Source organism: Thermobia domestica, chromosome 6 (genome assembly GCF_964235325.1).
Source record: "Thermobia domestica chromosome 6, izTheDome1.hap1.1, whole genome shotgun sequence".
In the NCBI taxonomy this organism is placed as follows: Eukaryota; Metazoa; Arthropoda; class Insecta; order Zygentoma; family Lepismatidae; genus Thermobia; species Thermobia domestica.
The window spans coordinates 192378099-192403323 of NC_137459.1; the positions used below are offsets into that span (position 1 = coordinate 192378099).

The following is a 25225-nucleotide window of genomic DNA, read 5'->3' on the forward strand; positions in this document are numbered from 1 at the left end:
CATATTTATTCGGAATTCCTTTCATACTTCCGGAATTCAATCATAGACTACTTACTATAACGCTCGGACACAAAATCACTTTAAGTTTCTTTAGATGTAACTGGACATGAATGTGGGCACATGCAAAACAAATTTTATCAATTTTATCGCGACCCCCCTAAAGGTGGGAAAATACGCACGAACTTTATTTCTAAGTTTCATAATTCACAGATCTTAACTTGTCTCAATTCTAAGGTCCTCACTTAGTGTGGCTAATAAATATGCTTTAGAGAACACGTCATAAGGAAAATAATGTCATCTAAGTCCTATTACTTAATGCAACTAGGTAGAACAGGCTAGAAAAAAAGAGAGGGAGAGAATCAGTGCTATGAGGGGCACTAAATATTTTGTTCACTAATGAATTTTTTGATTGGTATGCCAACATCAGTTCAGTTTAACTTGTTAATTTGTGGAGAAAGTAAATGTATATAATTGATAAGGACACGAATTGCAATGAGATGCAAACTACCGAACGAACAAACCGTACTCATGGCATAACTCTTGGAATTGTATAATTTAATTTAGATCTATGCAAACTCAACCCCCTGGTTATATTGTATGACCCACCAAATGCTATTATGAACTCCCTCGTGGCTCTAAGGTAAGCGTACGCTCCTTTGAGTCAGGAGGATTAGGTTAAAATTCTCAGCGGGAGCTCATGTTGTTTCGATCCTACGTTAAGCTGTAGATGTCCGGTTCATCTAGCCTTACTGCTGAGAGGGAGACTAAATTCCAAACCAACCAACTAACCAACCGAAGACTATGTCTGACTGAACTCACAGATTCAACTGAATGATTGTCCAACAGTGTCATTATTTATGGGTTTCTAGGCTCTAGCATTATTTATGAGATAGGTTGGTTCAAGCAGTTTTTCGATTTTCTCATGATCGTGGGTGAAAACCAAGAAATCGTTCAAGCATAGGAAAGACGTGATGTAACTATTCGGATTTTTACATACTTTCGATGGAACAAAATATTTACGGTTATCAGGAGAAAGTTTTTGAAAGAAAAGTAGTTAGCCATATTACCCTGAACATAACTATTCGCTGTTTCATCATGTCTTAGCAACAACCTATATTAAATTATTCTGAAAATTTCAGTTTAATTTTAGACTTCCAAACTATGCTATGTATAAGTGTCGGAAGTCTTACAGACCGGTTTTGTCCGTACGTCGACAGGTAATATAGCAAAAACCGTAAGGGATATCGAGAAGCAGTTTTTCACAATAGATTCAAGGTTGCAAGAATTCCTCATATTCAAACAGGAAGTGGCTCAAATTAACCATTTCCGGCTTCAACGTTTATCGCCATAGAGCAAATGCGGTAACAGATAGCGAGAGACATTTTCTTCAGCGTCACAAAGGAACGCACAACGACTACTCACAAGATTCTATCAAAACTGAAAGTGGATCGAATTTATTACTATTTCCGGTTTCAATACTGATTTCCATAAAGAAAAAACTGTAAAAACATATCGAAATACGGCATTTTGCAATCGATTTAAAGTCTCAGGAATAGGTTTCGCCTAGTCTGTCAATACGCTATTCAAACTGGAAGGGGTTCAAATAACCCATTTCCGGTTTCAACATTCATCGCTAGAGAACAAAATTGGTGATAAATAGCAACAAACGGTTTTCTGCAATCGATTCAGATTCTCAAGGAAACACATCATTGCAACCCACAATACTCTACCAAAACAGAAATGGTTACAATTTAATAGTACTTCCGGTTTCAATATTGATTATTGTAAAGCAAAAATGTGAGATATATCGAGAAGGGGTTCTTTGCAATCAATCAATTCAGTTACCTAAAACCAGGTTCCTTCTCCTTCCTTAACATTATTCAAACCGGAGGTGATTCAAATTAACGATTTCCGGTTTCAACTTTGATCACCATAGAACAAAAAAAAAAAAAAAAAAAAAAGAAAGAAAAAACATTAAGTAATAGCGAGTAATTCCTTTTCGATATGGATTCAGCGCCCGAGGAGCAGGTTCCATCTTTGACCTTATTAATCTGTTGCAACCAGTAGTTATAGATGTACTACTTCAAGTATGAATATTGAATTCACATAGTTTAGAAGGTTGCTATAGTTTCAACCTGCGAAACGAAACTCGTTTAAAAAAAAAAAAAAAAAAATTGGACCGAGTAATATAAGTCACGATCAAAATTTTCTTGGGAGTAATTTCCATATACAGGGTGTTCGTAAAGTTAATGTGTGCAATGAATGCATGTTTCTATGTATGTAATGTATGGTCTGGAGACCAAACTATAGTTACACATACATAAGAACATTATATATAAGAAATATCCCAGCTACAGCAAGGTGCAGACGTATACATTCGAAGCCATCCGTTTTTAACATCTTTTATAGAAAATATTTCAAAATGGTATTGCTCTCAATGTATCGAATTTTTCTGAACAACGTGTATTTTCACGAGTGTACGAGTAAAATAACAATATAATTTCGAATTAGAATAGAGTTAATTGTCCCATTAATGTGACATTTGGCACCACTTTGATGATTTAAAATAACAATAATTTTAAAACACACACATTATCGGGTTCGATTACCAGTGATGACACTCGGTCAGAAAGGTGTAGAAGGTTTTCAGGCTAGTCACTGTGAGTGAGGTTCCTCATGGGTTTTCCTAATTCACAACAGGCAAATGTCAGGATGGTATCTAACATAATGTTCCCAGGTCGCTTTCTTCCTTTCCCATGATCTCCCTCGTGGCTAAGGAGTTACCGTATGCGCTTTTGGCGTGTGAAACAAGGATTCGATTCCCGGCGGGAGCTCATATGATTCGGATTATACGTTAAGCTGTAGGTAGTCTCATAGAGCCTCGCTACTGAAGAGGACGTTAAACCCAATATCAAATCAAACTATTCTTTTTCTCCCACTTCCCTAGATAGTGTGATCGTTGTGGGATGTCATCTCTCATACTTGACAAGATGAAACGGCCATAGATGGCGGAAGCCCAGAAATATATTTCCAATTTCCCTAATTCTGTAACACACACAATTTTAATGTCGTTTATAAAATCAACATTTTATTGTCTCTATATGTCTTAAGTGAAACATTATACCTGAAATATGAAAATATATTGAAGTTGTTTCAACTTACTTGCAATAAAGAAAGAAAAAAATAATTCTAGTAGCACGCAATGAACTTTCAAATGTTACTTCCCATGTTTAAACTTTGTCTCCTTAAAAAAAAAAAAAAAAAAAAAAAAAAAACTTATCACTTTTGTTTTTCTAGTGTGTAAGTATACCAATGTGGAAGTTTCAGCCAATAAATAGAAGTATGAAGGACGATGTAGTTTCCATCTGAGTGGCTTTCGCGGAACAGCTCGACTCTTTGAAGACCAAATTTCGAATTTCATATCACGCAACGAGATAATAATGGTTGGAACTTCTTCCTTTGAAAAGGATGAATAAAAAAAAAGAAAAGAAAATCCTTTTGGAGTTTCGTGAGGGGAAATTGTTTACTCGTCGTAGCTGAGAAGACGACTAGACTGGTTGGAATGGAATTTCGAAATCAATATCTCGCACAGTCAAGTTGTGTACATCGAAACCTAAATTTGAGGTTTATCGCTGGCAACGACATAACGAAGAGCAACTCTTTTAATTGAATTAACATGCTTGTTTCCACGTCGTTAGTTAAGGATAATTGCAAGTGGTTTTGTAGAGGAAACATATACAAGATCACGTTTGTACCAGTTAACGATAATAGACAACTGAAGTATATCATAGCGTGAAATTCAAACGTTTCGTGGAGAACTCATTAGAAAATTGTGATTGAAATATTTACAGAGAAAACAATACAAGAGATATATTAAGCCCAACAAGTAAAAAGAAAAAAAAATACTGCTATAAAGTTTTAATATTGTTATGTTTGAATATTTTGAGAGTAATTGTGAAGATAATTTTATTACTATTTCTTGACAACACCTCTCTTCTGATATGACACTTTGACACTTTACTGTAGATAAAATACGTTCATTTTTAGTTGGAATTTAAGACATACATAGGAATATAAAATATAGTTTGTCTAAAAAAGCGCTAATTCTTGAATTGATTAAGATAAATGTTTGTTGTGATTCACAGATAATGGTAACTTGTGCGAGTTCAATTGTATACATATCATATAAGGCACTTTCTGACAGCTGTATGGTAATGTAACTTGCAAAACTTGCAATAAATTTGTACATCAAACTATTTTTGTAATAAACTTCTCTCTAAATTCTTCTGCTGTTTATAGTGTGCTATTCAAGTTTTTTTGTACCACCTAGGCCAGTGGTTCTCAACCGATATGTCGCGACATACTAGTGTGTCACGCAGTCCCTAAGGTGTGTCGCGAAATTTTAGAATTTAAAAAATCTTGAAGAATGTATTAATAATTAGTTAAAATTGGGACACACTGTACTAGTCAACACCTCCACCGGCAGCAATAATGTTCAGTGCTATATACAGTCATTATACAAATAATAGGTTTCACTATAATAATAGTTATTATTATTATTATTATTATTATTATTATTATTATTATTATTATTATTATTATTATTATTATTATTATGATTTAAAATAAAAAAAACATCAAACAAGTGTGTCGCGATGTCCTGGACGTCCAATAAAGTGTATCGACAATCAAAAAGGTTGAGAACCACTGATCTAGGCTACATGAAACTTGGACCTACAAGCTAATGTGGGATATGTGCTACAATTTGTCTTCACCATCAATTGAATCTGTATCTACCTTATGCAAAGTGAGAATACTAATTACTAAGCTAAGAGACATCTCCATTTTAAGTACTAGATTTACATCTTTTCTTGTCATTTCTTAAAGATATAACAGTAATAGTGTAAATGTATGTATGGCAGGGTAACAACGTGGACTGTTCGCATCTGAAAATTGTAGGCCCTTTTCTTAACTTTCGTTAACAGTAATTCTTGTTCTATATATTTAAGTTGCGGCAAGTGGAGACCAATACTTTGAACTTTGGTTAGCATTTTATATACAGGGGTTGGACAAAAATCTAAAAACACTTCATACAGGACACGTAAGTTTGGCCCTCCACTGTACAACACGTGTTGCGGTTGCCGATCGTTTTTTGTTTTTAATGTGTCATGTGGACCTTCCTCTTCCGTCAGCAGTAACCAGTTCACCTGTGAATGTCGTGGTGTGAAAGTGGTGCGGTAAAATGGGCGACCTGACAGACTTCCAAAGAGGCATGATCGTTGGTGCCCGTCTAGATGAAGCTTCAGTGGCAAAGTGGCGAACATTGTGGGGGTATCGAAAGGTACTGTGTCCAATGTCACGAGGGCATACACAATTCATGGGCAAACGACGTCTGCAAAGCACAACAATGGTCGAAAGACAATCCTGTCAGATAGGGACCGGAGGGCATTAAAACGGATTGTAGCAGCTAAAAAGAAGACCACTGCAATGCAAGTTACGTCTGAACTCAATTCCAGCCTACAGAACCTGGTTTCATCGAAAACAGTGCGACAGGAACTTCATAAAATGAAAATTCATGGCAGGGCCACTATCGCCAAACCCCTGGTCACAGCAGTAAATGTGAAGCGTATCTAGTGGTGCAAGGACCATAAGGCGTGGACTCATGAGCAGTGGAAACACGTAATGTGGTCCGATGAATCGACCTTCACCTTGTTACCAACAACCGGTCGTGTTTACGTATGGAGAACACCGTCGCAGGCTTATGATACAGATTGTCTGCTCCCAACTGTAAAGCATGTGGGTGGTTCTGTTACAGTATGGGCAGTGCTATCGTGGTTTTTTGCAGGTTCCATCATAGCCTTGCATGAAAAGATAAATGTTAAGGTGTATGAGACCATTTTGGAGGACCAGGTTCTACCAATGGCCCAAATATTGTTCCCTGATGGTGATGGCAACTTCCAAGATGATTCGGCATCCTGTCACGCTGCAAAAACGGTGAAATCATGGTCTGAGGATCATGACCAGGAGCTATCACACCTCCCCTTGGTCCCACAATCACCAGATCTGAACATCATTGAGCCATTGTGGTCTGAGCTAGAAAAGTGTGTTCGGTATCATTACCCTCCACCAGCATCCATTAAGGAACTGAGCATGTTTTCGAGGAACAATGGTACAAAATTCCACACACACCATAATTCAGGAGCTGTATACGTCCATTCCACGTCGGATCCAAACTGTTTTGGATGCTAAAGGGGGGCCCACACCATACTAGATACGATTTTCACACTTTTGCAAACGTTTTAGATTTTTTTCCAACCCCTGTATATGCATACTTTTTTACTTGCAGTAACTAAGGAGGGCATTTCATATAAACTTCCAACTCCCAAGTCTGTTTAAGTACATGTACACGTTCTCCTATACATGAATCTAATATTTTAGGCAAAGTATAATCATTTCTGAAGTAATTTTTTGATTGTAGTACTATTACGTTTTGAATATTTAGTTTTCTCAATTATTATAACCCAAAAATAATAAACACTAATCATTACTATACGGGCTTATTATGAGTTAACTACATAACTTTTCTTAGCACTTTAAATGACAATAATAATGATTATGTTTGGTGGTTTCGTCTATTATTTTCAAAATGTAACCGGCACAAGTTTCTTTTTCTTTTAAAATAATTTGTAATCTGGCTATTCTTTAAAAAAAAAAAATCACTGCTAGTTTGAACATGCTTACTGCTCACCCTGTTTATCGTCGCGTTTTACAAGGGAAATATTTACGGTGTTACGGTAACAAGTATAACCGCAGATCTCATAGCTGTTTGGCAATCGGCATGCTACCACAATTTCACTTGTTAGGATTCGTGCAAGAAATCGAGGGAGTCGGAGCACGCATGCGTACAGAAAGCATCAATTCCCCCTTCTTCCAACAAGGAGTAACCCCACAGGCATATTCGGGAGATTGAGTCGTCCGCAGCTAAAAGTTCTCACTGCTACAGTGTGTTGGAGATCTGGGACATTTTTTTTTACTCTTCCTTATGCGACACACAACTCTAAACGTTTCTTTTTATTTTTTTCTCCGCTGAATTAAGTAATATGAGATCTTTGACAAAAAAGATGATTTAACTGTTATTTCTTGTACAGTCAAATAAAAAAGTTTTGTCTCCTTTGTAGAAAGTCTTTTACTAAATGAGATAGAGCTCCTCGCTAGCTACCTTGTCTTCTCTATGAGAGAACCGAGTTCGTTTGCCACTGAGTATTCAAATAATACGATACTCACGTTAACAACAAGTCAAGGTTTAATGTAGAATTGGTTTATTTTATAGTTTAGCGTTCATTTCAGCACCGAGGCTATATGAAACGTTGAGTTATAAATTAACTTAATGATTTATAAATTGGATCCGAATCACATGAGCTCGGTCAGGAATCAAACTCGGTTCTCCTACGCCGAAGGCGCGTACTCTAACTACACAACCACGAGAAGTTCTCACGTTTCGTGCAATTTTGGTGCTAAACGGGACAACAATTTCGAACAATTAATTAACTGGGCTGATGGAGATGTTAAAAAATGCAAGGGGAAATTATGAAACAGTGGTGAAATGCTATTAAAATGCCATCAAACAGAGGAACTCCGAGAGAATTCCCCGACGCGATGTTATTTACCACAAGTTTATATGGATTGCTATCAAATCTACGAGTTTTCATCCCAGAAGTGAACCGTTTCTTTCCATGTCGTTCCTACGTAACAGACTCACAGAATAAGTTACGAAGGAATTGATCAGACATTTATATTAAATGAATGAAGTTTCTATGTAAGTTCGACCTCCTCATAATAAGTAAGCTCATGAACAAATAGCCTCAGAATACAGTCGTAGAGGATACTCTCTTTTTCGATAGAATCATGCCTATTCCCGACAATATATATTTTTTTAGAAGTACATTGAAATACTCAAAACCACAATCACAGTATTTCATTTATGAGCCTTGTAGCAGTTACGTGAATGAGATAAATAAAATAACACTTTGTTTCGTACAAATTCTTCCTTGAATGTGAGTATACTTATGAAAGTTAAGTTAGTATCAAGGATATTTTTCGAACAAAAATGCACAATTTATACACCTTTGATGCAATTTTAGCTAAAAAAAAGAATATAGAATATCTTAACCAAAAATATGAATTCGACATTTTTGAACATGGCTGAATTTTGTTCTTTCGTTGATAATGTATTTAAGGAAAATATTATAAATGTCTGTTAGTGCTACAGTACTCTATATAATATGGTATAACCTGTCTGAAACATTTTATTTATTGGAACTTTCTTAGACTGAAACATGCTATTTGTCTCTTCGGGAACTATAGTTTATCCGTTTGTATCGTTAACTACCTGTTTTCGTTGTAATTAGAGCCGTGACAATTTACCACCTAGGCTCGCTGCTGTACCATGTATATCCGAGGTAAACATTTTCCCAACGCATTATATACAGGGTGTTAATGAACTATACCGACAAACTATAAGAGGCGATTCCTCACATCAAAATAAGAGAAAAAGTTCATATGGATCTATGGCGAAAAGTGCATAGTTTCAGGGTTGTCCAAAATCGAGAAAAAATCAAATTTCAAGAGGCCCTATTTCGATTTTGAAAAACTGTGGACGGTGGTCCTTATCAACGTAAAGGAAGTCACGCATACGCAGTCCAAAAGTACACATTTCATTAATGTCCAATGGGTATACAGAGTATTCCATGCAGGGTGAAATTCCCAGACATGCCATCAACCGAATTTTGAGATATGCTCTGACTTTATGATGGGTCTAAAGTGGCCAAACAATAAGTCTTGATAGCAGTGAACACGGAATCATTTGGCGCGATGTCGGAAGTGTTAGGGATCGTCACCACCACGGTCTCTCGTACTCTGGAAAACGCATGCTGCGATGTTTTCTTTCATGCTTATAAGTGAAGAAAACGTGAAATATACTGTCACAAAATACATCGCATCACACATTATTCTGAACACAAAAAGCATGGAGCTGCCAGTTCCTAACACTTTCAACTTCTCTCCGAAGCACTGGGTGTCCTTTGTTGTTAAGGTTTACCTCCTGCCTACTTCAGACCCTCCTTAAAATCAGGGTATATCTGAAAACGCTATTGAGAGCATATCTGAGAATTACACCCTGTAGGGAATACCCTGTACACCTATTCAAAATTGATAAAATACGAACATTTGGATTGTGTATGCGTGGTTTGCTTTACGTTGATAAGGACCACCATCCACAGTTTCTGGAACTCGAAATGGGGCCTGCTGAAATTTTGCTTTTTCGCGATTTTGGACAGCCCTAACTCTTAAAGTATGCCCTTTTCGCCATAGGTTCATATGAACTTTTTGTCTTATTTTGATGTCAGGAATTACCTCTTACAGTTTGTCGGTATAGTTCATTAACACCCTGTATATGATAAATCTCATTGGTCATCTCTCTCTTTCTGCTCCTGCACTCTAGTAAGCGTGGGCAAACGGAAGACCCTCAAGGAAATCCATGCATGGTTTTTGGCTACCTCAAACCTACATAACATGAGCTGGGATCAAACAAGGGTGACCACTCCAGATTTTCGCAGACATGATCTCTGCGGTAATGAAAACTTTATTATATTGCATTTTCGATCGTTTAATGGACTTTTAAAATCTGCTTTGTTGACAAAATACAATTATTTTTTAAAAAAGAATCTTGTACTGTCTATGTTTTCCTTCTCAAAACAGTATGCAAAATTATATTGTGGTTAATTATTCTTTTTACAGTAATTTTGCATCGCTTTTCATAGAGAAAATAATAAAATGATGCTGATATTCTGAGAAATGTGCATAGCAATGCGGGATATTTTCATCTTTCAGTAACTATGACAACCACATCTGGTGTCAATGGTATTGCACGAAATTACTGCATAGTGATCTGAAGTGCAGGCTCGACAGGTAAGCATATTCGCAAAGTATAATTCATTACTAGTTTCCTTTATAATTATATAATAAAAGCAACCTAGCTATAAATAAATAGCTATTTGGACACTCGGCTCTGAGATAAAAGAAAAGTTTTTTTTTTTCAGAAATTTTTAAAAGAAACGTTTATAAAATTCTAAATATTTATTTTAGCATTTAACGGGAAAAAGTCCAAAGATGAACCATACACAAATTGATGTTTATTTTCAAAGAGCAGTTTCAGTCTCATCCTAAGATGCGCGGGACGCAGAAGGTAACGTCTTTTCTTCGGTCAGTGGCATCAAATTAACGTAGGTAAGGAATTTGAGATGGGCCCAGGATTTATTATATCTATTTATTCATTCATGCTTGTTATTCAGACAAAGTAATGTTATAAGAGAACATATGATGTAAATGATGAAGTAAAGTGCAATGTGCTAGTTTAAGCAAGGGCTTTATCTTCTGCTCTGGGGTACTCAGAGCGGGTGTAGACACTTGAAGCCCTGTTAGTGAAAATGAAAACGTGCAGTAATGAGATCATGTACTATAAATGTATGAATAACGACTTAAATGCGAGATGAGCGTTGTGGAAATCTGTGGCCTCTTTACGTTCATGAATTACAAGAAGATGGTCGACTGGCGAATAAGAGTATCGTGGTAAGGCAGGAATCTGCTCGAGAAGTTCATAGAGAATTAAATGAACCTCTCTGATAAGGTGGTGAATATAACGAGAGCGAAGGCAATAGAGATGTAGGAGAAGTGTTAGTATATCGGTGCGGCAATATACTTCCTCTGTTGAAGTGCTGGGTGGTAGGGAATATGCAAGGCGTAAAGCGTGACTTTCCAGGACTCTTAATCTGTTACAAAACTTCAATGAAGCTGACAAATATGCTATATTTCCATCAGTTAGAGTATGGTGTACAAAAACCTTGTAAGCATAATTATCAGTCTCGAATTAAAGCCCCAGTTGATGATCTCATTGAGAAAATAATATGGGTGAGTGCAAATCCTCATGAGCAGTTGTATTGAAACAAAATCGAGATAAACTTTCTTCCTTTCTAAACCTAAAAAAACTGATGTTGCTATGAAGTATACCCACATCAAATTTTGCATTGTGGCTCTAGCGAAATAAAACTACATTGTATGGTTATTGAGATGCTTCTCTTAAAGTTTGTCAGCAACATTTTTAAGGCTCTTGTATACCCTTTGGAACAAATTTGTGTAACTAGAAGTAACCAAAACTTTTAGCAAAATTCAAAATTTAATGCTTGTATTTAATTTATTTTGCATGATGTACGAGGAAATATCTGAATTCATATTTAAATATGCCATCCCAACATTCAGTCTAAACGTTTTTCTAAGGTCTGGACTTGAAAACAGAATCATTTTATTATTATTATTATTATTTGTCAGAATTGTCAAACATTTGAGTTGAGAAAATTAAAGGCCTATTAGATTAGTTGTTTTTTACTTCTTTTCATTTGCTCCCTGTATACATTCATATTTATCAGCAAGACTGTTTGAGACGTGGGTCTACATCTTTAAAGGCCGTGTGCACCAACGAAGTTCAACATTGAACGTGGGTCATAACCAAGCTCGGTGAAACTGTCTGTGGCACCAAGAATATTCAAGGTTAAGTCTCAGTGAGAACTTGCTTTTAGCTTGAACGGCCGAATTTACGGTTTAAACTTCGTTGATGCAAGTCAGGCTGTTTACATTCAATAATGTCTGTATTTTTCCACTAGTGAAATTACAATACATTTCTCGCGTTTGGATTTTTTTTTTTTTTTTGCTCGTGATTTTATTATTTTTCCCACCACAATTACGATCACTGAAATTAGACTACTCACAACTCTATGCACACAATCTCGAAACTCGAAAAGGCCGGCACACGGTATGCTTTCTTTATTTGTTACTTTGTCAAACGAAGATTAGAGAGAAAAACGACAACCAATCAGAGTCTATTTTACAAATTGGCCGACGTTTACTTAAACGAGATATATTGAACTTCGATTGTCAATGGTGCAACAAAAGTTCTGGAACCACATATAAACTTGAAAGTTTAATGATGAACGCGTTTGAGTGAACGCTCGTTTAAACTTCATTGGTACACACGGCTGTAAGTGAGATCCAAAGACCGACCCGGAAAACAAACCCAGGTCTCTTTCTCAATACGTTTAGAGAAGGAAATGGGAAATGAATCTTTCTCTCTCAATCTTTCTGACAGTCTCTCTCTTTCTTCTCAGAGAATTAAGGAGAAAAAGGAAAGAAAGAAAATTGTCCTGGGTTCAATTTCGATTCATGAGCTGCGTTGGTGATCCTTAAATTCATATTACATATATGCACACATAATGAAATTTCTAATTTACATCATGATGAAAATTGTAATTTTTTCTTATTAACGAATCAAATAGGTCTTTTTTTTTTTTTTTTTTACAAAATAGAGTTTTCTGCACGTGTATTCAAATTAGAACCATAGATTATTACAAAAAAGTACTTTACTTTATGAATGGCACGTTAAAATAACACCGTTATTCTTCAGGATGTACCGAAGACATTTTCTCCGCGTGTAGGTCGAAAAAGATGAAGAGATGGAAGAAAAGGGAAGAGAAACAGAGTTTTAGTCATTTCCGAGGCGAGAATAACTTAAGTTTCCAGATCAATAACCACGGTGTGCCAGAAATTGGTTTTTCGTTGTTGAAAATTGGCACCCGCTGACGTATAATCTTTATTGTTCGCCGGAAGAATAATAAGCGGAAAGGCTAATTGTGGAACTGCCGGGGAAGGAAAATTATGGAAATCAGAATTGTGGAGAAAGGGGAGAATTCCTAAGCATATTCTCTTACCACTCTTCCCTACCCACATCTCGTGCAAAACATAGATTCACAATTCGATGGTAAGACGAGGGAAAATAGAACGCAACTTACATACAAGTTAATCCAATAGTGGTAACCAGGGTTGTCTTATTATCTTCAGCGCTATGCCTGTTCTGTCTTCAAGTACAAAATTAGTAGATGAAGTTTGCTGAACAAAACAAACTGTATAGATGCATTTTGATGAAATTATACTGTATGATTATGGATCTCATACCCTAGGCATTCTACTCGCGTTAGAGGTGAACAATTATATTCAAAAAATGATGCATTCACTATCACGTGTGAATAGTGTGATGAGTTCCTGCCACTTGTTACCGTAGAAATGTCGTGTCGTGAATGGTCAGATACTGTCTTATGTGTTTGATTTCTTTACATTAGTAAAGTATGCTTCGTGCAATGCCAAAGGGTATAAGATTAATATATGGAACAAATAACGGGATAAAGAAACCTTGATTTCACAAATTTGTAATTCTGTAATGTATGATTCAAATCCATGGCATGAGCATACGGTAGCGGGTTCTCAGAACTGAAAGCCCCACTGCTAAAAGGGTTAAGAGTTTTTTCTTTTAAATAAAATATTTAATAATTAATGTACTGTGGGTGTAAGTATGTTATGAATGATGCTGTTGAAATTAGAAAACGTTAGCCAATTTAAGCTTTTACTATTGAATTACTGTTGATTCCTGCAAAGACGAGTGTTTCTGTAGCAAATAACTTCTTGCACTGAAAAATATTTAAGTAATTATTCAGAAGTTATGGGTTACTTGAAAAATTACGTATTCAAATATGAATGGCTAAATGTGAGAAAGGTTTTAAAATAACACTTGTTTCGTTGTGATGCTCTTTAAACGACAATGTGATTGTAAATACATTCATGCAGTTTGTTTTCAAGTTGCACCATATGGATACAAGTTATTATAATCTAAGAAAAATTACTCACAAATTTTCAGAACTTAATATCACATAACTATGATAGCATGGTAAAAGAGATATAAATGGATATTTCAAAATGAGATCTATAAAAAATAGTTGATGATTTTGGATTTTATTGTTCATGACAAAGCGAGCAACCTTATAAACATTCAGCTCTTTTCATCTGCAGATGAGCTTTTACTTTTTCCCCATCAGCAACAGAAACACTACTGACGCTACAAACAATCAATGATTGAATGCAATATTCCATCAAACTCTTAAGAGCACTTAGAGTCAACACAGAAATTCAGAGTCTCAATGAAAATGGCTTCTGAGGCTATGCGCAAGAGCTACGTAGCACATATTCAACTTCTAAGAGGCTCACATATATCAATAGATGAAATACATGACACAGATGTGAAGTTGGTCAGATCTCAATAAACGGAAACTTCAAAATTTTACTATGCGTGCCTAACTACTGTATGACTTATCTATTTCAAAGTTTTATCTAACTTTATACGTGTGGGATTTTTCTCCTAGGTGAAACATTATAAGATCTTGAGAATGAAATTATTGTAGTAGATAAAGCACGTTCTAGCATTTTTGCAAGTCTCCGCTGCAAATTCGGGAGACCCGGATTTGATTCCTTTTGGGAACTCATGTGGATAGAGTCCCACGATAAGTATAGCCCCATATAGCTTTATGTTTTATATTTCCTAGGTGCTGAAAAGGACACTAAATTCCAAATCAACCAAGTATGTTCTTTAATTCGACATCTTGGAAAGAGTCGGTATACTGTTTCTTAGACAAACTGAACAAAACCCACAGAATTAGGGTTTTATTTGCAGAATCTTCTTTATTATTTGTCTGACAAAATTTTTTGTGAAGATTTTCATTAGGAAACAACAGTTTGGTAGGTAATCACTTTAACATACTGAAAGTTAATCCTATAGCTTGGTGAGATGGTCATGCATTAAAATCGTACAGCATTTCTGAAGCGAAAATTTTGGTACAACGTAATCAGTTGCTAACAGAGACACGACAAACGATGAGTGACATGATATATGCACAGAGTATACTAATGCAATAAATGTAATTAAATAACATATAGCTATTGTGGAATTAGAATGCAGTTTTCGAAACAACTCATTAGAAGTCATCGCACGAGTATTCTAAAGATGTTTTACATAAACTATTTACATACTGTTTTTTGGTTCAATCCCAACCCATTGTACCTAATAACTCAATTTTGTCAGAAGTAGCACTTACTATTACGTTCTCCGGAGCCTCTCGTGACCATATGCTTAAGAATATATATATATATATATATATATATATATATATATATATATATATATATATATATATATATATAGGTGGGTAATTTGAGATCCCGTATCTACTTCTGTTATTAGAATCATGCAAGTGTGACTAATGGAAGTGTGACTCCATACTATAACTAATGGAAGAAAGCAACATTTTTAAATGCTGTTTTTTTTTCTTGCAATAAATAGCTAGTGCAATTCTATCGGCCAAGTTTGCTACGAGTAATGGTCAATCCATTAATATCTTCAGCGACTTTAGCGGTCCATATCCATATCTTATTCATTCATAAATGTTTGTTTCGTACGATCCTATTTACTTTCTTCGGCTGACAAGTAAACCTTACGTTTGGGTGAATCGAGTTGCTGACTGAGACACATATGAGCCAGTAGTACTAAATGTGGGCAGTATTTCAGTGAAGTTGTAGGTGCGAAGCTCCAGGGGTTTAGGAGATACAGCTACCAGAACATCATATTGAAGTACAGAATAGTCTTCATACAGTTGGAGGTAAAAACCCTGTAAGACGTCTTGTAACGACAAAAGGTGAATAACAAATATATGGGTACATATTAGGACTAGGGGGAAGTCGTATAGTAAGGGTATACCATACGGCGGCCATCTTGAAATCCGCCATTTTGAATTAAGGTTAAGTTTTTAAAATAGGAATAGGGTCATGTGATAACCATTTTTGCTTTATCATTAACCAGCACTTGTTACGCCACCATTGCATTTCTTATTAACTTCTAGCCCGAAGTCATATATTGCATTGTCCTATTCCCATTTAATTTTGTGCTGGTTAATGATAAAGCAGAAATGGTTATACCGGTGGATTTGTGGTAAAATTTGCTATTATAAGGTGTCACTGTTATACGTTTTCTTTAAAACTTTTGTCTGATTCAAAATGGCGGATATGAACATGGCCGCCATCAAGGCAACTCTTACCATAGACCTAATATGTATCCACCTGCTTTTTATTTAATTATTATCATTAACACAAAATTTACAAGGTTGGGTAAAGGACTAATACATATGGTGCAACAATATTTAATTCCCCTGTAACTTTTTACCAATTGCGCGTAAATCAAAATTAATGTCACCATTGTTCTTCTGATTAAATTTTCGCCTTAAATCATGTATCACATGACCCTATTCCTATTTTAAAAATTTAACCTTAATTCAAAATGGCGGATTTCAAGATGGCCGCCGTCAGGTATACCCTTACTATATGACTTCCCCCTAGTCCTAATATGTACCCATATATTTGTTATTCACCTTTTGTCGTTACAAGAGGTCCTACAGGGCTTTTACCTCCAACTGTATGAAGACTATTCTGTACTTCCATATGATGTTCTGGTAGCTATATCTCCTAAACTCCTGGAGCTTCGCACCTACAACTTCACTGAAATTAGTGTTGTAAAAAAACGGTTTTTTTTCTGTGAAGTTTTTTTTCAATAAAAAACATCGTTCTTTTTCATGTTTTTTTTCAAATGTCTGTTTTTTTTCTGGCAACTATTATTTATTCATTTACGTTGAAGATTATTGAAATAATCAATAGAACTTGAGTCGAAGCCCTCGTAACTTACAAATCGTTTGTTTCTTTGTACCTATACGAGCAAAATCGTGTGATTATTCCTTTCGGACCCAGGTCAGTTTTGGCGTTTTCCTACATTTTCAGTTAGTGACTTATTGCTCAAAAACCATTAACCCGATTGATATGGTTAAGACCTTGTTTTCTAGAAAAGGAATGTGGCTATTTTTTGGTGTAAGTTACATTGCACTGTTGCCAGCGGGTGGGAAATAACTGAGGGAAATGTAGAGGTGAAAATTTAAAAAAAATCCCTAACCGAATTTCAAGATTTTTTTGTATCTAGCACCACTGTTGCCATATTGGTCCAAGTCACCTAAAAAAGTTCTTTGGTGTGTTGACAAGATACAGTGAAAACCTGAAATCGCTGGCTTCCATTCAAAGAGAGAAAGAAAAAAAATCTCTGTTTCCATACACATGAAATTTTGACACTTTTTACGGCTCGGAAGCAAAAATCAACAGATATGCCGGGGCTACAGCTTCTCTAATTATCCTATTGAAACATTTTATGGTGCGTTCTTTAGGCTAAAGAGAAGGCTTCCAGGTAGTGGTACATTTGTTCCAACGTAGCGAGCTAGAGGGAAATAATAGAAGAGAAAAGAGAAATTTGCCAAATTTTTCACCTAAAATCGGGAATTAATTGTTTTGGCTGGAAACACTGCCACCAAACAGACGTAAACTATCTGAAAGTAAACCTTGGTAACCCAAGAGTATATCCTACAACTATCATGGCGATATATAACAAAGTAAGTGAAATAAAAAAAAAAACTCATTCTACCTCAGAAATTCACAATGTTCCTACCATTTACAGAACATGGTTTATTATAAGCATCAACTGTACATCCCCTAATTATTCTACCTAAACTCTTTATCGTGCGCTGTATAGGACAAGAACGAGGCTTTCAGTCATTGGTACGTTTGTTTGAATGTAGCCATTAAGAGCGAAATAATAGAGACAAAAAGGGATTTTTTTTTCAAAATTTCCCCCTAAAATCGGAAATTAAAATTTTCTGTAGTTGGCAACAGTGCTAGCAGACACACACAAACTATCTTAAAATAAGCTTTGGTATCCCTCTAATATATCCTACAAGTATTGTGACGATATCTAATAAAGTAAGCAGGTCATTAAAAATATTTCATTCTACCTATAAAAAAATCACAGTTATCTTTCCACTTAGAGAACAAGGTCTACTGTAAACCTCAACTGTACTTCCCCTAACTATCCTATTGAGACTTTATATAGTGCGTTGTGAAGAGCAAAGCAAGACTTTCAGATATGGGCACGTTTGTTCCGATGTAGCCAACAAGAGGGAAATAATAGACAAAACACGTAATTATCCCCTAAAATCTGGAATAAAAATTTTCTGTAGCTGGCAACACTGCTACCAGACAAGCGAAAACTGTCTTAAACACTGGTACATTACTCATATATCCTACAAGTATCATGGCGATATTTAAGGAACAAAGCTTTTAATTACCAAAAATATATTTCGATAAACAGAAAAGTAGTGGAAAATCAAGAGTTAGAACCTAAATCCGAATTTTTCGTGCGCCCCCTAAGTACCCCACTGTAACAATATGTACCCGTGTTTGTTCAGTAAGAACAAATGTTCGACTGGCGTAAGTCGACTTGCACTCGGACGTATAGGTACGGATTTATAACAAAAATTTCGAATTTTTTGCCCAAATTTAAGGAAATTTTAATTTGCATAGTTGGCAACACTGCGCGCAGGCCAGTTCAATTGCTGTCAACAATTAGGTATCTATCCGACGGATCTACTTGACAAGTCTTAAGAAGGTCTCTCTGCAAAGAATAAAGCTACAGATAAGAAGTAATAAAGAAAATTGGAAATTCGAAAATTCTCGAATTTTTGACTGGGGTGAAATTTGAGAAGGAAATTCGACACATAGAAGAAAAAGCAACTAATATGATAAATTATGTCCAACCATATTTGGCAAAAAAAATCCCGATATTTAGTTAGTGTCCATACAGGAGCGGATTAAAAAAGTAACACACCCGTATGTGGCACTTTGGCCACCTGGGTCCGAAAGGGTTATTGTAGATTTGATTGCATTTTTTCGACTAGTAACTCGTGTTGTTGTAGTAGTTATAGTCTTGACTAATAATAATATCGTTGTTGTAAACGATCATTTTATAAGGAAAATTTTCTCTCCTTTTTTACATCTTATTTCCAATACTGTTGCTGAGAAATGCACTGTGTTTCAAAATGAATATCGGGGCTTTAAGTCTTCGTAGCACTTATTACATTTTATTTACAATTATAAGCAATACATCAAGTAAAATTACACCTCAAACAGTTTTTGCTACAAGTGTTCGATATGAGCTTCATTCGATACACGGCACACATCGAGTCGATAGGTGAGAAAGGCACATAAGCTTTCCGCCATATGGCACGAAACATTCAATTCACATAGACGGTTGCACTGTAACTACAGATTCAGTCTTTGCAAAATTAAAACACAAAAAGATTTCTGGTCTCTAGTCTCCATCTTTACTACTTGCTCTTTCTAACGGCAGACAGAGGAAACAATGCATGTGCATGCCTGCGTACAAAACTGTTTGAGTTGCTCTTTCATTTGATATAATATTTATAATTGTAAGTTAATTGTAATAGATACTATAAAGTTTCAAAACCCTAATATTCATTTTGAAACACCCTGCATCACTTCAAATTATGTCATCCTATATTCATGTCTTGTATGTACACTCATGTCCAAAATGATTGTCGCATGTGTATAAATATGTTGTTGTAGGAATATAATTTGTTAACGAATCTGCCTGGTATTTCTTATAATGTTAGTATGTGTATAATCGGCAAAGACATGTATGTGACAAATTTCATGTCAAAAGAGCAGTAAATAAGAACAATAAAACGAAAGTAAAACTTTCTTTTCCATTTAGCAACATTTTGTTTTACTCACTGTAATTTTCGTATTTATAATTCTTTTCCTTTGAAATTTACCACAAATATACATTTTTCGATTAAACACATAGCATGAGTATTAAAAGTACCCTGAAAAATCATTATCAAATTATATTCTTACAAGAAGACAGTTGTAAATATGCGACAGTCATTTTGAACATGAGTGTACATATCATCAGGGTCGGCCCTAGGCAATTTGTCGCCCGTGCAATGACGTAATTTGCCGCCTCCCTCTTTCTTTAGAAAGAACAAATCTTAAAAGTCATGATTTTAAGGATGCAACTCCAGCATGAACAACAAAGGGGAGGGAAACTACACTCGCACTCAGAAAGGCTTAAATACTTACTACAATCTCGTTGTGTCTGTTTTTTTTTCTTTAAATAATAATCTATTATGTTAATGAAAGGTAAAGCAAACACACTTTGAAAGGAAAGATGGTAATCCTTCTTATAGAATTCAATATCGAGTTTCAATCTCAACATATCAGTTTGCAATTCAAGTACAACTAGCTCTTTTATCTTTATTTCTTAATTTTTCATCTACATCTGTTATTTTTTTTAAAGTTGTTTCCACCTTCAATGACGATCTTATTTGCGACAAAGACAAGAGAAGCTTTCATATCAGAACTCTGATAACTAACCAAAGGGGACAGGCGTTCGAGAATTGATTTCTTGTATTTGACAACAATCAAGCAATTTATTCTCGGATTTATTTTACCATTTGCTTTAGCACTGACCATGTGACTTAAACTAATGCGACTTAAACATAATTTATGAATGTAGTATTCAAATAGAAGGTCGGCTTAATAAATTTAACTACCATGATCATGAAGTCTGTTTCCAACAAGAAATATTTAATTTAAATAAAATACTTATGACAGATATTGCAGCCCTTTGCAAATGCACGTGTTGCACATACGGTAGAGCCGGCAATGCATACTATATATCTAGTCGACAAATTATTTATATATAATATTTAGAAAAATATTAGTAGGCAAATTAGTATTAGTTTTTACCTTCAGACAAGTTAATTTGCAATTTATACTGTTCGTGATATTATTTTCGTACTTATTAAAGGCCTACTTTCACGAAAAAAAGAGTCATTTATACTTTTATTTCTTGGTTGATATTGGTGAAATACTAAAGAAACCCGAATTATTAGTAGGTACGCTACTCATATAAATTGTAAAATATTTGTACCGCAGGGGTGCCCACAAGGGGGCTATGACGCAAAGAAGTGCGTCATTGAAATATTTGGGGGGTAAAAATCTGTATAAATATGTTTGAGGGGGTGTAAAAATTAATCGAAAAGAAATTTTTTTCATGAAAGAACATCTACAGATAGACAATTGGGGGGGTGCGTCATGGACATAAAGGGAGGGTAGGCACCACTGTGTACCGTATCAGTATCTAGTGTTTAATTTATGTTGCATTTTATGGTAATTACACCTACATAATAATACTTCAGACGTAAATGACGTAAGCTACATTACAAATGACTATTTGAAAAAAAACGAAATTTAGAAAAAAAACGAGAGGCAATGTTTTTTTTCTAAAAAAAACGAACATTTCTGAAAAAATACGAACGGTTTTTTTTCTATTTACAACACTAACTGAAATACTGCCCACATTAGTACTACTTGCTCATATGTGTCTCAATCAGCAACTCGATTCACCAAACGTAAGGTTTACTTGTGAGTATACTCCTGTTAGACTTACACTCTCCTGGTGAGAACGGATGAATTTCAGACCTAGGGTAAGCCAACGTCTTGTGCAGCCTGGATGGTGAAAGATAGCGTTTAAAACTTAAAAAAAAGTACCAGTAGAGTTATGCGCTATTAAACCAAAGGAACCTCTGTTTCTTTTTTCATCTTTCCAGGTTGAGCATAAGTGGCAGCAAAAATTTTTCCTACCTATATTCAATTAGTACCTTGTGCTGAAGTTCTTTCGATAGTCATATGTGTATTATACACAAGGCTGAATAACATGAATTTAACAACGAATTTCTGATTGTCAACGTGGTGCGTGCAGTTACGCGTTGTAATTTCTAGTGAAGAGAAAAGAGTTCAGTGTTCACCCAACTGTCGGTATGCCTAATGCAAACTCATTCTACAAGTACAATTGTCAAGTCTCGCATACGAAGTAAAATGGTGCGTTTTACGTAATACCATATCCATTGAGGCATTGCCAATCTAAGCGAGTTATGCTAATAGTCTCGACATTGATATACTGCCTTCTAAATACTTTATGAATTGGATCCAATGTACACTTACATTTTTATTTTACTGTATATCATATGTATAAAATAAAGAAGAGAAAGAAAGAAAAAAGAAATAAATACAGAAGAGAAAAAAACTGCAGAGTGTAGGTGCAAATTGGAAAAGTTTAAAATTTTCTAAGATATATATTGTGGCACGTAATTCATCTTTGTTTCATACCACCTTAATACGTGTTTATTAGGTATCGCAATTGAGATATACTATGCGATTGAACTAACGAAGAATACTTCTGATCTGTGAAACTGGTTTAGAAACTCCGATAAATGTATTTAGTAGTTCACTTAAAAGCCAGCTTTCTCCAAAATTTTAGCTACTAATAATCATAAGTAACAAACTTATAGCATAATAAAGATTGGAGAATTGTGAATTCAGACAAAATACTCATATCCTGAAGTGCGTGAAAAGAATAAACAAAGACACATTGATAACATAGTACATACTATACAGGTTATTCACAAGTATTAGTGCCAGTTTTAAAAGAAATTTAGTGTTCTCAGATTAGGAAAACTTATTTTTTTTATATTTAAATAGCACTATTTCAATTTATTTCATATTTAGGATGTCTTATAATGGTGACAAACTATCATTTTATATGTCTTGTTCGAAAAAGCGTTGCAAATTTTGAGTGAAAATTTGTTAGAGATTGTGCAAGTGCTGATCCATATGTCACAAACACAAGAGAGAAACTCATTTATATCGACAAAAACTGTTCTGAGGAGGATTGACATAATCTCACATAAATAAATGGACTGACTAAACAATGATAGCAGAATAAAAAACGTCCTCCAATAGTTTTGTAAATCATTATTCATATGAAGTGTTAAAACATAGTTACTTTGGTTTACAACCAACTTTCATATTTTACTTTTAAACATTTGTAAGAATGCTTTGTATGACTTTCCGATTCACACTGAGAAATTGCTTCACTATTTTCCATCTAAAAATACAATTGGTATGAGTGTAATTGAAAGCTGGATTTTTGCATATAAGTCCAGTAAATTAATCAAATTACCACACTGGATACTAGCAAACGAACCGATATTAACGATTTTCACCATATTTTCTCTTTCTTGTCGGTATTCTGATTACTAACTTTAAGATACAAAATTCGCGTATGCTTAGATTATTTTAAAATGATAAATGTGTAATGTTAATTTGGAACATAATATTCGGAATAAATATTTACTAAATTAGTGAACGATAAGTTCATACCTTAGCTACATTGTTTGGTCAGCCATATGATATTGTAATCGAGAATAGTTGTTTCGTGCAAGGCATATCTTTTTTCATAGCTATGTAAAATATATGAGAATATATGCAAAATATATTCCGAATGTGAGGCAATTTGATGGATAAGAGTAATTTTCTACCGAGATGCGAACAATGCGTTTCTTATTATATTAGTGATAACACATGTGGATGGTCTGCATAATGTGTATCTATACATATATTAAAATGTTAGGTTTATATGTTTGTCTCCAATCATTTCCACAATGAGATCTCGAAAACCACAAGTGCTAGAAATGTGCCGTTTTCACTGGTCGATTTCAAATTTTGTGTAGATCATCCAGTTCCAATTGAATATTCAAAAAACATGGCCGTTATTTCTTTATTACATATTTAGGGGTACACTGGAAGTGCTGATTTTTTAAAAGTAAAGTACCATATCTTACGAGCTATATATTCCAACGTCACATAATTTTATACGGGAGTAGTATATCTCTCAGGCGTTTGTCTCATGCCCAAATGATAATGAAAAACGAAGGATAACCATTTCTCCAGTCAAAGACGAATCTTTATTGTTTGGAGTGTTTTGCCTAATGAACACCATATATCACTGACATAATTAATTGCATGTGTAATGTATTTGCTTATTACATACTGCATGCAAGAAGAAAGAGAGCACTGATCATACATGAATTAGGAACTCCAATGGGAAGTAGGGTCAATCTTGCAAACGGTGCGATATATTGAAAAAAAATAACCGAAAAATCTCCTCTTTATGATACCCCTTGCCGATTTTTATCATGACGTCTTTCAGTTCTGTCTGTAAAGGGACATATACAGATATTGCGAGGAATGACAAGGGGATTGGTATATGAGCATCATGCTCATATGTGAATGATGATCTGTATACTGAGTGCAGGTTCAGCTACTTGTTTTACAAAAGTTTCTTTATGGTTGGTTACATGCATTTCAAGGTATTTTGCTATTATATATAATCTAGGTTCACGATTCTAGTAAGTTTTTATTTTGATATAAATTGATTATAAAGGTAACCAAGAAAGTTCTGTCACTTTTTCATCCACCAACTTCGAGCATCGATATGTCACCTAAGACATACCTGGAAGATAAAAAATTGTCCCCATCAGGGTCGACGACCTGCCAACGCTCTGGAAAGCCATGGATTTCATCGCCGTAGAACTTGGTAGATCGTAAAGCGAAGAAGGTTTCAAGTGCATTTTGCAACTCTACTAGGGATTCGAACTGGCGTCCTCTAAGGTGATTTCCAAGGAATTGAATAGGTGATATTCGAACGGTGCAATGTCCGGGATTCAATAGTGTTCCGGAGTGTGGCGGATTCAATAGTGTTTCCAATTCAAGGCATAGAATGGTGTCCATTGTCACTCTATCCACGCGGGACTTAACGTTGTCCTGTAACAGGAAGACACTTTGCGATTGAGAAGTGCTGGCTCCAGAGTTTTGTGTTTTTCTTGAACATGGCTAAACTACTGACAGTACACAGTTGTATTGATGCTCTGACCAGCTGGTAGCAGTTCCCGATGTATTATGCCGCGAGCAGTTCACCAAACATACAGGATGACCTACTTAGTGCTGGTTTCAGCTGTTTTGGAACCGGTTCATGGGATGCTAATCAATGATGGAGCTTTGTACAGGACCCACTTCTCATCCCATGTCAACACCCTGTCCAGAAAGGGCCCCTTTTTCAGACCGCACGGCAAAGAAACACAGGTGTCTGCTCGCATTGTTTTCTCGCCCGGAGCCAAATAATGTAGGACCCATCGACTCAACTTGTAGTGCTTCCTAATATGAAGGAGATGCTGCAAAATGGTTTCTCCAATTACACTGAATTGTAGTCCCGGTTCCTCACATATCTGATCACTTTTCGTCTCAATTGCTGCCTGAAGATCTTCATTTTGTACATGTGTTGGTCATCCGGTACATGGTGTGTCTTCGAGTGTTTCGCACAGTCCTTAAACTTGTTAAACCACCGCTGCACTGCGCACGTAGTCACGACACCCTCTCCAAAGGTCTAGCATATCTTCCGGCCCGCTGCAGCGGCGTTTGACACCAGTTTGAACTCGTATAGCATACA

The 25225-nt window shown here is 35.5% G+C and overlaps 1 protein-coding gene across 1 annotated transcript in view; it reads right to left on the bottom strand.

Annotated features, from left to right (window-relative positions):
• LOC145688375 (ligand of Numb protein X 2-like) overlaps positions 1-25225 on the bottom strand; it is a 698396-nt gene that overhangs the window by 208647 nt on the left and 464524 nt on the right. The gene's annotated exons all lie outside the window — the stretch shown is intronic.